Source organism: Sphaerodactylus townsendi, linkage group LG09, assembly GCF_021028975.2.
Source record: "Sphaerodactylus townsendi isolate TG3544 linkage group LG09, MPM_Stown_v2.3, whole genome shotgun sequence".
NCBI classification, from domain to species: domain Eukaryota; kingdom Metazoa; phylum Chordata; class Lepidosauria; order Squamata; family Sphaerodactylidae; genus Sphaerodactylus; species Sphaerodactylus townsendi.
In genome coordinates this window covers 29354108-29371061 of record NC_059433.1, presented here as the reverse complement: position 1 = coordinate 29371061, position 16954 = coordinate 29354108, and the positions used below count along the sequence as shown (strand labels likewise).

General features: G+C 42.5%; 1 protein-coding gene across 2 annotated transcripts in view; it reads right to left on the bottom strand.

Moving 5' to 3' along the window:
* The window catches only part of SLC66A2 (solute carrier family 66 member 2), a 71795-nt gene that overhangs the window by 15720 nt on the left and 39121 nt on the right, over window positions 1-16954 (bottom strand). The gene's annotated exons all lie outside the window — the stretch shown is intronic.

Genomic DNA, 16954 nt, shown 5'->3' with positions numbered 1-16954 from the left:
GGAGTGAAACCCAAGGCATCATTAGCAATCTAATAGCAATAAAGAATTATGACTGGCATCTTGGCAATTCACATTCCAAATCTCCAAGTATCATTCTTGCTAAAGAGATACCGTTCAAAGCACGGGTAGCTCATAAACCCTTCCCATCAGATGATTTCATTTTGCACATTAAAATATGGACTGTCTGAATAAGCCAGCTTTACTGCCTCTTCAAAAGCTGAGAGTGTAAATGTTGGTCAGCCATTAGGAGCTCTAAATTTAAAATTCATTCCAGCATGCCTATGTGTACAACCTCTGGAAGGAATGTCTTATGTCATTTTGTAGCAATCTCGGTGGCATTACTGCAGCGCTGACAACTTCAAGAGTAAGCAATATGGACAGCCTTCATCTATATAGGAAAAAATAAGTTCACTACAATTGGGAAGGAAGAGCTCCAGGGGGCTATTTTGGGAACTTCGGCATGAAGCAGAAACTGTATCCCTGAGCGAATGGATAACGTAATCCCAATGGTTTCTTGCATCCAACTATGTAGGGGGCAGAGAAGAACACCCATCAACAGTAAGATATGATGAGGTTTCAGAGAAAGAGGATCCAGAGTGAACTCTATGCTGCGTGCTTCAAACAAATACAGCATCATCTTGGAATGTGCTGCTTGCAGCTCAACCTTTAAAAAAGGAACAACCGCTTCATGTAGCAAAAGGCGCAGGCGTGCGAGTGCATCCAGGACCGAAGTGCATAAAAGCATCTTTCTGGAAGGCACAAAAGAATTACGTAAAAAGCAGATGGTTTAAATGTACTCATACCCTTGACACCTGCCTCAAAGTTTAGCCTCTCTCACTGATCCTCGTAAGCCACACCCGATTCTGTTCTTTCAGAGTGTGTACAAATTATTCATATAGAACACATGTGATTGTGGAATGCCTCCCAAGTGTCGCACAGGGTCCTGTTTTTGGCCGTGGATGTGCCTTCAGAAACCACTGTTTTAGAAAGAGTGGCTATGTTAAACGTGTCTCGATCAGCTCTGCCAAAAGAGAGGAAACCCTGCTGGGATTTCTTTTTCAAGCAGTGGAGAATCCCTCCTCTCAAACACAAGATGCAAATAGACGAGGAAGCTGACTTGAAAAACAGTGGAGGCGCTGCTTTTCATTTCATTGTGAGCCAGGTTTATCAGGACACTTGCACAACCATCAGAAAAACCTTGTGCCTTTTTCATTTCAGGCTACAGAGAGTGACAAAACCAAAAACCTCCAACTCCTGCTCACCTGCACTGAATGGAAGAACAAAGGCTTTGTTCTTACACACACAATTTTAAGTTCCTCATTTACCCACCCCAAAACCAGCCCCAGACATTAAACACTAACTCTTTCTTCTATTTGTTCTTACTATGGGGACCAGAAAGGGCATACCTGCCTAGCAGACTTCCCCAAGGAAGGCCTTACAGGATGGATAGCACAGGGCACCAATGAAGAATATCAGATTATTCCTCTCAATAAACAAATTCTGCTGAGCCAGTGAAATCTCTACACATGTTCTGGTTTGGAATCTCTCCTGGCCACCCTCAGTTGAAGCATGGAACTTACAGGCTTTTCTTCTTTACTTTAATTCTCCGTTCCTGAACTTCATGAAGCAAACATACCAGCTCGTCGTTAACCTTTATTCTCAGGCAGTTCTGCTTTTTCCTCCCTCCCCAGTAGGGCCTCCAGTCAGTGGTGGGATTCAAATAATTTAACAACTGGTTCTGGTGATGGAATTTAAATAATTTAACAACTGGTTGTTCGCAAGCACCATTTTAACAACCGGTTCTGCCGAAGTGGTGTGAACCTGCTGAATCCCACCACTGCCTCCAGTCCAAACAAACAGGACCCAGCCTTTTTGACTGACATCTGAATTGGCCTTCCTCAGCCCTCTCCATTCCCCAGCTGAAGTGCAAAAATATAAACTCCTTCCCTTGGGAGCAGGCTTCTTTAGGATGCTAACATTGCCCCAGGAATAAAGGAAGTTTTAAAGGGCTGCAAATTTATTTGTTTATTCGTTTGTTTGTTTGTCTGACTGACTGACTGACTGACTGACAGCATCATATCTCAGCAAGTATATCTAGTAGAGACTGGACAGACTGTCGAGGTGGGGGGGGGGACCAGGGGTGCAGATGGAATATCTGACTGAACCAGGTGTGGGTTAGGGGCAGGCAGATAGGCAGCTCAATAAAGAGAGCTCCTATGTAGGCCATAACATGAGTGAATATGGACAGAGTAAACAAAGCACTGGAAGTCAGACCACTCTCCTCAGCCAGAATTACAGCCCAAAAAAACATAGCAGAGAACAGTTGAAATAGGAGGGGCTCTTGAATAGGAGAGCCATCTAAAACAGTAGTTAAGCAGTCCATCCACAAGAGAAAGGGAATACGGACCCCTTGCAATTCAAGCACCTTCTATGAACTCTTGAATGGAGTGCACACACAAGCCCTCGAAACATGTCACTATATCTATTAAAATCTTAGGGGCATACAGGGGTGTGTGGGCATGTGTGCTGGTTCCACCCCTGAATACACATAAATGATGGCTCATGTACATAGATTGTATATGCAAGGGCTTTCTCCTTGTGCCTGGGAATGCTGCATTTTCAAACATTCCTGATCACAAACACAGAGTCCACATACATAGGTTGACTGTGTGAGCAGACTCTGTGCTCACAAACCAGTGATCATGTGTAGAAGAGATCAGGGCCAGCGTGTTTATCCCTGTTCCCCACTACACTGTTGTGCATAAAGTTGTGCGTAGAGGGGCTATGACTTGAACAGATTTCTAAAACTGTCAATAAATATTTCATTTCAGCAGTTTCTCTGGCAATGTTTGAATCTGCATGAGTCACGTGAGAGTTGCCAATCAAAGAAAAAGGCACCCATGTGATTTAAGTTTCCAGCAGCAACCACACTGACAACCACACTAACAAAAGAAGCAGGCCTTAAGGTTGCAAAAGGGTTGATACTACAAAATGATTTTTTAAAACTATTTGTGTTATGGTCTGCATCCTACAGCATGTGTGGCTTCTCACACAGGGCATGTAGTGGAACTCACTCAAGTGGAGATGTGTCACAGCACTTCCACATGGATGATACATGTATGCAAGGAACAAGGTTATTGTATGGCATTTGCTTTTTTTTTTCCAAGGAACTGGCATCAAGGCAATCTTGGCAGTCTACAGATTTTCTGAATAGAGGTTTTGATTTACACAGTTATGATTCCATAGGGCTGGATCTAAAGGGGGTGAGGGTGGCATGTTATGCCCCCACAGAGGCTTTTGTTATTTCCCCATTAAGGTTTAGTTTCCCCATAGTTAGCATGGTTTTAGTTCATTGTTAAGTCTTCTATGGGAGGGTATTTAGTTAGCCCCTGTCCGTTTAAGACATTTCCCAATAGGCAGCTTCCTTTCTTTACCCAGCAATCCCCTGTTTTATTTCTAGCCAGTCAGTCAGAGTGAGGTGTTAAGGGTAGTTGGATACCAGAATATCCATGATGTCCATATGATTATATGGTGGTCCACAGAGAAGTCAAGCCATGCTGACAGAGGCTGATGGGAATTGTAGTTCCTGAACTGTAGTTCCCTACCCCTGAACTAGACAAAGAATGAAAGAACTGAAAGGAAGCAAGACACAATGGACTTTCTTGAAAGCAACCAAGAGAAGACACAGCCTACAGCTTCAAACCTGCTCAAGACAAGCAAGTACTCTTAGATAGACCCAAGGGAGGAGTTAGGGTCTTGTTTCTCTCAAGTAATAAACCCACTGTAAGAACTGTTGAACCTGGCTTGTGTCTCCCCCACTCCATCCTAGCCAAGTACAGGGCACCTCAAACAGATTCACTTGGGGGGCAGAACATGGCAGGTGCTCCAGAGAGTGGGCAGAGAGGAGGTGGTGGCAAGGTTGGGGAAGGCTCAATTGCCCAGATTAGATGGCTTGTTCTGCAGTGCGTGCACTCCGTTCCGGCTGCTAGGAGGTGGGGGAGGCTCAACTGCCCAGCAGAGATAGATCCTTCTGCAGTTTGTGCTCTCATTCCCTCAATTAGGTTGCTGCTAGGAGGTAGGGGAGACCCAACTGCAAAGAAGAGATGGCTTGTTCTGCAGCATGGATACCCCCTCCCCTGATTAGGCTGCTGCTAGGCCAGAAGGGGTCTGCAACCTGCAGATCTCCAGATGTTCATGGACTACAATTCCCATCAGCCCCTGCCAGCATGGTCAATTGGCCATGCTGGCAGAGGCTGATGGGATTTGTAGTCCATGAACATCTGGAGAGCTGCAGGTTGCAGACCCTGTAGAGGATGGGGTAGGCTGAATTGCCCAGAAGAGCTGGCTTAAAGGCACATGAAGTATGATTGGTGTTTCCCAAGTTATGTGTAATGTATTTTTTAAAAAATGGTTGGGAAAGGCTGGGCTAAACAATTTTCTCCTTCAGATAGTTTTTAATGTGTGTAGACGAATTGAGGGAATATTCAAGCATTATAGATCAAATGTAAAAGTGTAATTATTTATTAATAGTTCATAGAGGTCAACATAATTTATTCTATTGTCTAAAAGAACTGGATTATACACACATAAATCAAGAAAAAATAGGTATATATGGGGGGGGGCATAATTTTGTACTTTGATCCACTTTTAAAAATGCAGATCTGGCACTATGATTCCATAATGGCAGGTGGGACGACTGTTATTTGTGAACCAGATTAATGACAAAGGACATCCTGACAACACTGTACGCTGACTTCCAAGCAATGGTACACATAAATACTCATGATTCCCTGTTTATTTCTTTTTTTTAATTCACAGCAGCAACTCACAACCACTGAGCCCAATAACATTCTGTGCGTATTCTGGAATTCTACAAACAAGTTAATAAGAGAGATTATTATGGCTTTAGGGGATAATTCTTGCCGGCTAAGGGTTATAACAGAACCCACTATTATTAATATAAATTTCTTTAATCCTTTTTCCTGCAATCCCCTCTGGAAAATATGAATTTATAGTAGCAATAAAATATTTAAACCCCTCATTCAATTTCGCTAAGATCATGTCAGTGATTTATATCTTCATTTTATTAAACTAGCTCAGTGATCTGCCTTTGTTATTTAAATATTAGGAGAATTTCAATTACTGTAGTTACTATGGAAGCCATCCCACCCTTGTAAATACAAATATGCATTAAAGGTCTCTTAGTGTAGCTCTAAAACTCTTTATGGCCTGAACCAATTGCCTTAAAATACGTTTTGTACAAGTACCAGTGCAAATCTTGTTAGAGAAGTTAATTTTCATGCTTTAATCACATCCTTCAGCTCGGGAAAGCCTCTTGCACACTAAGAAAATACCAGAGATATCTATAACTCATGTGGCAGCTCTCCTCTATCCTTTTTATGTTCTTCCATGGCTGTCACTGAAAGTGAGCTGTTTCCTATCAAGAACTACTTTCGAGCTACCGAAAGTCCTGTGCTTCACAACACAGGCAAGAAAAAACAAGTCCCCTTGCTTCATTTATAATCTAGTGTTTAATGGCAGGGAGACCTGCATATGTGCAATCCTAGAATGCTGCCATTCTTCTTTATATACAATGAAAGGGGGAGTTAAAGCTGAATTATATCAAGCCAAAGAGCAATTGCTGCAACTCTTATCTATTTAACATGCTTTATTATGCCACCTTTTCACCAGATCAGGGTATGCAAGACAACAAACATGAAAAATAATACATTTAAACAAAACTTAATCAAAATTATAATTAAAATATAAAAACAAACAATACAAGATGGAGGACCAGTAACCATTATTAGGGAGTATGCCAGATGAAGCAAAAAAGTATTTTCCTGCTGGCAAAAGACACCAACAGAAGGAGACAGACAAATCTCCCTGGAAGAGAGTTCCAAAGTTTTGTTGCCAAGGCAGAGAAGACCCTTGCTTAGATTAGCTTCCATATAGCTGGGACAACCAAAGCAGTCCCCCCCCCCCTGCCCAATGATGGCCAAACTGTACAAGCAGGTTTATACTGGAAGAAGAGCTTGGATTTATACTCCCCCTTTCTCTCCTGGAAAGAGACTCAAATGGCTTACAAACTTTTTTTCCCTTCTCCCCACAACAGACACCTTATGAAGTAGGCAGGGCTGAGAGAGTTCAGAGAGAACTGTGACTAGCCCAAAGTCAAGGTGACTAGCCCAAGGTTTCATGTGTAAGACTGAGAAAACAAATCCAGCTCATCAGGTAAGAGTTTGCTGTTCATGTGAAGTGGGGAATAAAACCTGGTTCTCCAGATTAGAGACCACCTGCTCTTAACCATTACACCCTGTGACCCTCTCAACACTCTGGCTGCAGGATTCTGTACCAGCTGTAGCTTCTGGACAGTCAAGATCAGCTCCACATAGAGCACATCTATATTAGCTGTTATCAGGGCATGCATCACATTCACATGATCTTTTCTGTCCATGAAGGACAGCTGCTGGCTCACAAACCTTTAGGGATTCAGAGGTGATATAACAGAGCTATCATTTGCCAAAGAATACTTTACACTTGTTTGGGCCTTGTCATGGGGTCTAATCAAAATGGTACTGCAAATTTTCACTAGCATTTTTGCTGAGACAGACTATCCTATACAAGTACTTGAATGTATGTATGATTTGCATCAGGAAAATGGTCCAAGTAGGGAAAAATTACATAATCCCTTCCATGGACCTGATCCAAATGGGGGGTGAGGGGGAATCTGAGAACGCCATCACTTAAAAAGCCAGTGTGGTATAACAGAGTATATGAATATATGCTACAACTGTTGGTTGACCTTTGACACCCAACTCTCTCTCTCTCAGCCAAACCTTCCTTTCAGAGCTGTAAGAAGGATGAAATATACTTATGCTGCCCTGAGCTCATTGGAAAATGAACAGGATAAACATCTAGTACGTAAATAAAGGGGGAGATCCTCCTCACAGATTTCCTATGTCACCTGTGGTTCTGCTCAAGTTGTGAACAGAAATTAAAAACCTTCTCAGGAAGCAGTTCTGCACTAATACTAGATCCTGTATAAATTTCACAGAACTTCCTGCAGGTCGGTTTTGCACTTAGCATTTAACAAAATTGGAAAGATACATTTTAAATGGCCACTGTGGTATTCCAGGCTGGCAATGAAAGAAAAGAAAGCAGAGCCATAGTGCAGAAGAACTTTCAAAAGCATACATAATCTCTTCTTGCTGAAATGCATGCCCCTTCCCTTCTTGGAAGTATAACTGAAAAAAAAAACACAAGGATTTCTACTGAAAGTCTGCAACATTCACTCCTGCTTCAGAAGATAATTTTCTAGCAGAAAATTGAAGAAAAGAAACTATTCTAAAAGGGTTGACATTTTCCATTTTTCTCCCATTTTGTGCTGACCAGATGAGCAACAAAAGCAGACGTTTCAGCCATTCGATTTTCTTGCAAGTACTGCCAAGAAGCATTAAAGCTCTCTTCCCCATGACTCATCAGCTTCTGCCTGTGCACCTAATTCATAACCATGATCCATTCATCAGCACCATTACAGCATTTAGTGATTAAGTGGGACCTTTTGTATTTCCTCTTTAGAAGGAAAGGCCTGAAGTGATAGGGGGAAAAAATAAATGGAAAGTCCCTCAGCTTGCATTAACCTTTGTAATGTGCAAGATTTGACTTTTTAAACAACAGATAAAATATTTCTCGATGGACACATTTCTATGCTCATATTCTCCAGAATAGATTAGCAGTAATCTCAGAGTGTCAGAAGAGTCTACGTAGGCACACGAGAGACCACCAGAACACTAATGATAATGCACTCACAAAATACGTCTCTCACCTCAACATAAGAAATAGAATGTGATTTTAAATATTGCTATCCAGTTCTTTGACAGGGAGAAGGCCTGATCCAATCAAACTAGATTTAGAAAGAATGAATATGGGCCATGAGCCTTTTAGAGAAGGGCGGTGCATAAATCCAATAATAAGTACACAAACAAACAAATAAAAGAATCATCTCTTTAAATCATATCAGCTAATGGCTGCTGCTTTTATCAACTTATTAAATATTAGTCTTAAATGCGCTACGAGACTCTTGTCTATGTTATCATTACGTTTCCTGTTAAGGTTGCCAGCTCCTACTTGGGAAATAACGGGAGATTTTGGGGGTGGAGCCTGAGAAGAGGGGGATTTGGGGAGGGGTGGGACTTCAGTGGGGTATGATGTCATAGAGTCCACCTTCCAAAGCAGCCATTTTCTCCAGGTGAACCAATCTCTGTTGCCCGGAGATCGGTTGTAATAACAGGAGATTGGCAACCCTATTCCCTGTACGTATAAGGAAATTGAGAAGGAATCCTTTAACAAAGCTGGTTAAATAGCTGGAGTAGTGCAGTATTTCTAGTTCAGTTACTAGGTCAAAGGGCACCTCCACCAAAGAACCATAACCCTCAAAGCCACTGGTCTAAATACGGTTACACTTATGGAGTCCTGATAAAACCTTTAAACAGAAAAAACTGAGATGTTTAGTAGAATCTTCTCCAGTGATCTTGTTGTAGGGATGAAGGATGACGTGATGTCCAGGGAGCAGGAGAAGCAACTAAGCAAATTTCTCAAGAGGTAAAGTAGGAATGGGACTGAAAACGTAATATAAACACTGGTAACTCTGGGGTGTAGGAGTTATGGAAAGATGTTGAAATCTGATCTCACTGTCCAAGGAATGCTATTATTTGCAGTCTTCTAATTTGGCCCAAACTTTTTTGGTGTTTGGTCTGAAAAAGCTTCTGCTTCCTTTATACCTGCATATTAGATAAATTATTGGTTTCCCTTGGAATGGAGTATGAGTTTGGATATTCATTCTCAGGTCTCTTGTAATTGGGTTATTGATTATCAACTGTGGGAATCAGAGAATTTCAGCATTCCTTTAACTCCAGGATACTCAGCCAGCTGTGAACACTATTGTCGCCTTACACAATTCTATGAAGCACCTGTGATCCTTTCCTTAGATGATATATTCTTCCATTATGGTAACATCCAAGAACTTTGAAATGATGCATGTATCTCTTGGATTTTTTAAATCAGATGATGTAAAAGATATTAAAAATCATCTGATCATTAATCATAAATTGAATTCCTTTTATGAAACAATTAGCTACTATTAAAATAATCATTTATAAGTAGTAAAGACTGCTGCATTTCAGGAATCCTGAATTAAACAGAAAATCATTCTCTCCTTGATAGACATTGTTAATGTACTATTTTAGGAGGTCGTGTACTTGGAAGTCAAGATTAGAATGGTCATTAATAGATTTAGACCTGCACTGCCTGGATTTTTTTTTTTTTTGCTGTACAACGTCTTTTCAGCAGAACAGAGCTGTATATTACTATTAAGTGGCAAGATGGAAAAAGTCTGAAGATACAATGAGCCTCTGCAGATTAACAGCCCAATTCGTGGGGGGAGGGGGGAATCATTGTGGAATCAGTGCAGGGTTGTGAGAGAAGCAGTGGCGTAGGAGGTTAAGAGCTCGTGTATCTAATCAGGAGGAACCGGGTTTGATTCCCAGCTCTGCCGCCTGAGCTGTGGAGGCTTATCTGGGGAATGCAGATTAGCCTGGGCACTCCCACACACGCCAGCTGGGTGACCTTGGGCTAGTCACAGTTCTTCTGAGCTCTCTCAGCCCCACCTACCTCACAGGGTGTTTGTTGTGAGGGGGGAAGGGCAAGGAGATTGTCAGCCCCTTTGAGTCTCCTGCAGGAGAGAAAGGGGGGATATAAATCCAAACTCCTCCTCCTCCTCCTCCTCCTCCTCCTTCTTGATGCCTTGACAGCCGTAAAGGGCAAATATGCTGGCAGGGTAGGTGAATACATGGGCGGTGAGGCGCTGCATGGATTCTCAGCAAATGAATCCGGAAGTCCAAGTTTTGATGGCACACATCAGGTCCAAAATCTCATGCCAGTGGGGGTGAGGGGTGTCCAGGGGTATTCTCAGAGGCAGAGCTGACTATAGTTGGCCTCCAAGGGCATTCAACCCAGGAATGCCTCCCCCCACATGATGGCAGACTGGCAACACTAAAAAGTATGTCATAACTCTGTTGCTTCAATGGGGTTTTTGGGTGGTGGAACTTTTCCTATGTTTTCACCCTTTCAGCACCTCCCAGAATTCCTTTGGAGATGACTATGCTGTGCTGTGCTGTGCTGTTGTGGCGCCATCCTCAGCCACCTCACACTCCCCCCCGCCCGGATTGGGCTTTCCAAATCTGTTACAACCCAATATAAACATGGACATTTTAAAAACTGCTTACAACGTTAAATAGTCATGCTAACCAATGTTTGCTGGATGAGGACTGTTGTGTCAAAAAAAATGCCTTGCAACATCAGGCCAAAAAGCCATTTACTTCAGTGCACCATCTACAACAGGGACCAGACAGGAACCTTTGAGGATATGACATATTGAGGATATGGCATATGTTGACATCCCGTGTCAGATATCCCTCCCATCTTCTCATCAAGCAACCTACTGTCTCTGAACATGGTAAATTCATTTCTTTCTTCTTTATGTGACTAACAACAGTGACTAACGACTTTATGTGACTAACAACAATTTTCTGCATTTTGCACCAAGATATATTTTCTTTTGTTCATTCTGAGTCTACCGGAAATAAATTTAACTGGTTCCAGCAATTTAAAATAAAGGGGAAATGTTTTTATTCACCAAATTTGTAACTGTCTACTGGGTATCTCCCTACCCTACCCTCAACTTTCTTTCCCCTTCCAAAATAAGTGACTGCGCCTCAGGGACAGCAAAAATGCCATCCCTGGGGAAGCGTTCGTTTTTGAAAAGTGGCTGCCACTTTTCCCATCGCCTCCACTGACCTTCCTGTCCAGCGTCACTCTGGACGGCTGCAGAGACCCACCCATGTGCCCTCCGATCCCTGGAGGACAGAGGGCAGCGTGGGCAGGTCCCTGCAGCCCTCCAGAACGACGCTGGACAGGAAGGTCAGTGGAAGGGGCCAACCCAGAGGCGGCTCCGTGCGGACCCACCTCTCCAGCTGGGGAGCAAGTTGGGGCCTCTCACACGATAGCGTGCGAACGACCTCCGAGCCTCCACCAGCACAATTCATGCCGGTGGAGCTGCATTTCTGCCGCCGTGCGGAAACAGCCATAAACACGTCTTTTATCCAGTTAGAAATGTCTGAAAGCTTCTTGTTTATGCTATGCAAACATGGACTGCCAAATTAAAAGGTTTAGTCAGTGGGATCTATACACAACTTATATCAGTACAGCCCCAGTACATATTAACACAGTATCAAATTTTAAAACTATTTCTTTGATGCTTTCAAAGCTATCTTAGTGCTTCATTGAGAGCTGTAAAAACAGATAACTTTATTAGACTTGCTTGTAAAGCCTAGTTTCAAATATAATATTGAGTTTATGTTTCCCTCTCCTGTTTTCAAAACATGTATTTTTATAAAGGAAGCAATGTTTTATTTACACAGAGAGACCTATGGAGGTACCAGAATTCCATTCAAACAGGTAAAATCCAGTGAGTGATATATTCACAATGGGAGGTAGGATATAGATGTTAGAGAGCAATCACAAAAGAACCTCCTATATGTTGTAACTATGGAAAAGGAACCACAGGAGAGAAGAAACCACTGGGGGAGGAATAAATGGAAGGAAGGAAGGGCAATCAGAGGATACAATGAAGAGAATGAAGGAAATTTTGCTGATGTAAGCACCATTGTAGCATCAGGACCTACCCCCCACCCTCCACACACAGACAAATGCTGAAAGGGCTTTCTTTTCCATTTGGGCAGATGTTGCTGTATGCCAGGACTGAATGTGTTTGTGGTAAACAGGTGACAGGAAGCCATACACGGAGACCCATCTGACTCCTCATATGCAAAGGTGAGTGACAACTGTCTGACAGCGTCTGAGTTCTGGGAAACCTGCCCTATTGGAGATGACTTTGAGCGGAGAAGTGGTACAAGGGAGGGTGAACAAGGCTCCCCGTTGTCAGTTTCCTCACTCCACCCCCTCTTCAAGTGTTTCCCTTCCCTTGCAGAACTTCAAAGGTATGGTGAGAGAGTTAGAGAAAGTGCTTGGGGATGAGATTTGGAGCTGCAAACCTGTGTATGGAAAAGGGATGCATCTATATCGCCCCTGTTTCTACACTCCCAGTTGCCCTGACCAGAACCAGTATCCTCTGCTCTACAAATGACCATTACAATACAATTACATGTTGGTATATAACATGGACATTTGGACTCGGAAATTTATTGTGAGCCATTTCTGTAAAGCAACACTGTAAAGCAATACTTCAGCTTATTAAGAGAAAGCCAGCAGATTTTACTATGCTGAGCCAATGGATGTAAAAATCACAGGATTTCTAACATTCAGTCCAGGCAGAGAAGAAGAAAAATGTTGGTCTATTCTATGGCATATTCTGACCCCATGGACAGACCTGGTGAAGCTTGCAGGATGACCTTGGCCTGCTCAGTTCCTTTCAGCCTGACCTACCTTACAGGGTTATTGTGAGCATAAAGTGGAGGAAGAGAAAACCATGTATGCTGTCCTTGGAGAAGGGGCAGGATAAAAACGAACGAGTTCAGAAAGGAATGTGCCTGAATGCATGGCCCACTGTGCTGATCAGAAGGGCCCATTTTTAATAAATCAAAGCAAAAATAAAAAATAATTGTTCCTTCTGACACTGACATTACATTAAAGGGGCCAGCTCCTACAAACACTTTCCCAAACCAGAGGTGTTCGGTTGTAATGCTCTTCAACTGCTAACATCAATAGAGATGAAAATTTTTCTGCTAAAAAGACCTGCATGTTCTTTTGCTGCATAGAGGAACAAGCTGGGCTGCTTTCATTAAACAGTACATATGGATAAGTGAGAAGGGTGTTAACTTAGGTCCCAACAGTGTTATGAAGGAAAGGGAAGCATAAAGTTACCCAGCAGTGAGTTACTGAATGACAAAATTAAGACGTTGCACTTGAAAGGGAGAGCCAAGTTACAGCAACCACAGAACTGAGGGCCGGCTGTGAAAATCCCCATTTCTCCCTGCTGCCAATGACAGAATAGATGCAAAATAAACATTTCAAGGGCAACATGGAATTCGTTCAGTTTTATGGGGACTACCAAACTTTTAAAAGACATGGCTTTGGGGGAGAGAGAGGACAGGCAGCCAAAAATCATTACTTCAAAAACGTCTCTCTCACTGGAAAAGAACTGTAATTAAGTATAATGAAACCTAGCAAGAAAAAGAACAATTCCATCAGAAATGCTTTCTATTTAAAAAAGAGCAGCAAAGCAAATTCATAGATCGACAGCACCCAGTGCTTCCCAAACACCATGTGCATCTTTTCTTCAGCTGTTTCATACACAACACATTCTGTACCTGGAAAACTCTTCAGAGTACAAAAAAAGTATGCTTGGCTGTCTACATGAGGTGTGTGTGCTGTTTCATATGCCGAAGGGCCTTTCCGTGGAAGAAATGTGCCATGTTTGAAACAGCCCACGCAACTCCACAAAGACTTATCCAACTCATAGTCATGGTGGGATGGGCTGCAAGCAGAGGCGTACCTAGGCAAACTGGAGCCTTGGGCAAAACCTGAGTTTGATGCCCCCCCCCATGGGCGGCCACCCTCCCCCACCGTGACCAAACAATGATTTTTTTCCGCCAGGTTGTTTCAAAGTCACCATCACATTATAGAACATCCCCCAACTCACAAATCTGAACACAACAATGGGCCATGCCACACAGCAGAAATAATTTTTGGAAAACATTTTCAAAATGCTTTCAAAATGTTTTATTACTGCTATGAAAACATTTTGTGGTGTTGTATCCAGTCTCCCCAACTGGGGGAAACAGCATCACTTTCAATGTTATTTAAACTGGGGACCCCAGATTCTCCCTTTAAGGTGGATTTAAAAGGAGAATCTGGGCTCCCTAGTTTAAATAAGTGATGCTGGAATCCACCCCCAAACAGCATCATTTTCAATGGTGTTTAAACTAGGGAGCCCAGATTCTCCTTTTAAAACCACCTTAAAGGGAGAATCTGGGGTCCCCAGTTTAAACAACATTGAAAGTGATGCTATTTTGGGGTGGATTCTCCCCCACCCTGAAACAGCATCCCTTTCAATGTTAAAGCTGGGGACCTCAGATTCTCCCTTTAAATCCATGCCAAAGGGGGTGGATTTAATAATAATAATAATAATAATAATAATAATAATAATAATAATAATAATAATAATAATAATAATAATAATAATAATAATAATAATAACAACAACTTTTATTAGGCATTGAGAGAATAAAAGAAAGAAAGAAAACAAGCATTGGCAGGAAGGGAGTAGATTTAAAAAGAGAATCTGGGGAAATTTAGAGGGTGCCTGTTGTCAGGAGTGCAATTATTAAGATAGCAGCACCAAAATTTCAGAGTATCTTCATGAGACCCTACTAATGATACCACCCAGGAGTCCAAAGTTATGGACCCTCAAAGGTGTAGCCCCCATTTTCTATTAGCTCCCATTGGAAACAATGGGGGATGGGGCACTCCCTTTGGGAGTCCATAACTTTGGACTCCCTAAACCAAACCTCACCAAACCCGGGTCATATAATCAGAAGAGTCTCCCAAAAAATCAGTGAAATTTTGGTGCTGCTAGCCTAAAGTCTGTGCCCCCTGCAGGCCAAAAACGGAAAAAACACTGAAAATACAAAATCCCCACAAACGAACCTGCAAATTTGTCGCCCACCACAAGGTGGCGTCCTGGGCAGCTGCCCATTTGCCCAATGGGAGGAACACCCCTGGCTGCAAGTGTCTCTTGGTAGGGGCACAATACTGCAGCTTCTTAGGAAATGAACACTGTACACACAAGTAGCAAAACGGATATAAACAATCATCGCCTGCCACCACCTGCACAACACTTGCAAGCTTTTTTCTACAAAGCACTTTCCATATGAGAGAGATTGGCCAAGTTCGAAAGACTCTTGTGTGTGTGATGGTGATCACTAGATAGTTCTTTTTTAGAAAGTCAAAGGAATGCTGCCCTACAAATATAGGCGGCGGGGAAGGGGGGGGGGTAGCAGTTGCCCGGCTGGAAGATTTAGAGCGAGAACGTGATTTTGAAAGGCAGATGCGCAATGCCATGCATCTTGGAATACCGCATTTGTCAGAGTTTCTGATGACATCAAGGACAGAAGCTATATACGAGGCATGATTAATCAGTGTCCAAGTCAAACAGGAAAATGTGAAAAAAGTCTTTCAGCAATCTCCACCGGTGACCCCAGATAACTGAGATTTAACTATAGGCTGGATGCCCATCTTATAAAATCCATCATGCTTCCCATTGTTCAAACCCTCTCACACACCCAGTTTTGTGGGTATAATGTAACAAACTCAACAGAAAAGAGGATAACCACTGCAGTCTAGATGCTGAGCGAAACTACTCAGAGCAAGCACTAAAATGAACAGTGTGATTTAACGAACAACTAAAGAGGAGAAGAAGAAGAAGAGGAGGAGTTTGGATTTATATACCTCCTTTCTCTCCTGCAAGAAGACTCAAGGAGGCTTACAAGTTCCTTTCCCTTCCTCTCCTCACAACAGTTGCCTTATGAGGTAGGTGGGGCTGACATTAGCCCAAGGTCACCCAGCAGGAATGTAGGAGTGGGGAAAAATCTGGTTCACCAGATAAGCCTCTGCCACTCGGGTGGAGGAATGGGGAATCAAACCCAGTTCTCCAGATTAGAATCCACCTGCTCTTAACCACTACATCACGCTGGCTCTCACGTGCAATAACAGTGCAATGTAATACAGAACACCAAGTAGCATTTTAAAGTTCCCTATCTACAATGCTATAAACAACAATAGAGAGTCTCAGCACAAGCATAATAAGCAACTATCGTCAGAAATACTGATGCCAAGGTCCAGGGTATGCTCAGCATCAAAACTCCAAGAGTAACAGTCAAAGTTGTAGTCCCATGGCTTTATGGGTAAATTAATGTAGGAATGTGTTCTGCAGTAGAATCACGTTGCTTCTTCATCAGCAAATCATAACTTAAATCTCGCCATAGTCTCTTTCAGGGTAAGTGAAAGACACCAGCTTTAATGTATCCCCGTTGACCGCCCAAGCTGTACGTATCATTTTGTGTTTCTGCAACTTATATCATTTGTGCAAAGTAAGCATACGGGTTTGGTTTCTGTTTTTGTTTTGCTTAACTGATTCAATTTATGCTAGTCATGGAGAGGGATGGTAAACTTCCAGCGCAAACTGAATGATGAAAATTCCTCTCAGCCTTCCAGCTCTTAAGAAAAACCCAGGAGACATCATGTTCATGTCTGCAGGCAGTGGCCATTTGGAAGCAACTGTCTCCACTGTGAAGGGACATTTGGCTTGGAACTTTGAAGTCATTTATGACCAGCCCCATCTCCCTTGGCAGCCATTATGGGGAGGCATCCATCACACTGTCTCAGAATTCTAGAAGTGTCCTCGGGCTCAACAAGGTTAAATTCTACTGTGCTAGTCACTTGCCTTTATTTTATTCTTTTAAACCAAATATAAAATTCTCAAGATGCTTAATTCCGCATCTAATAAACTCTGGTGCGGAATATAAAACACAAAGCTCAGAATTTATCACACTTCCTAGCCCAGGAAATCCTTTTCAAAGTACTCACGCACCCATAATCCTATTACTATATAATGTTCTGCTTGGCTCTCCTCAGCTTCTCAAACTTTCTCAACCGTCAAGACTCCCACACTGGAAACATGGGGTCAAATCCCATGGGACACTTATTGTGCAAGCGAAAAAACAATGAAATACCATCTCAAGTGGTCCTTGAGTTAAGTCAATTTGACTGTGTCAAGCTCTGCATTTTTGCTTGATCAAGGTATAGTGTTAGGTATACTTCCATCAAAAACAAAAATCCCAGTAATTACCCTCTTTGATCAGCTCACATTGCACCT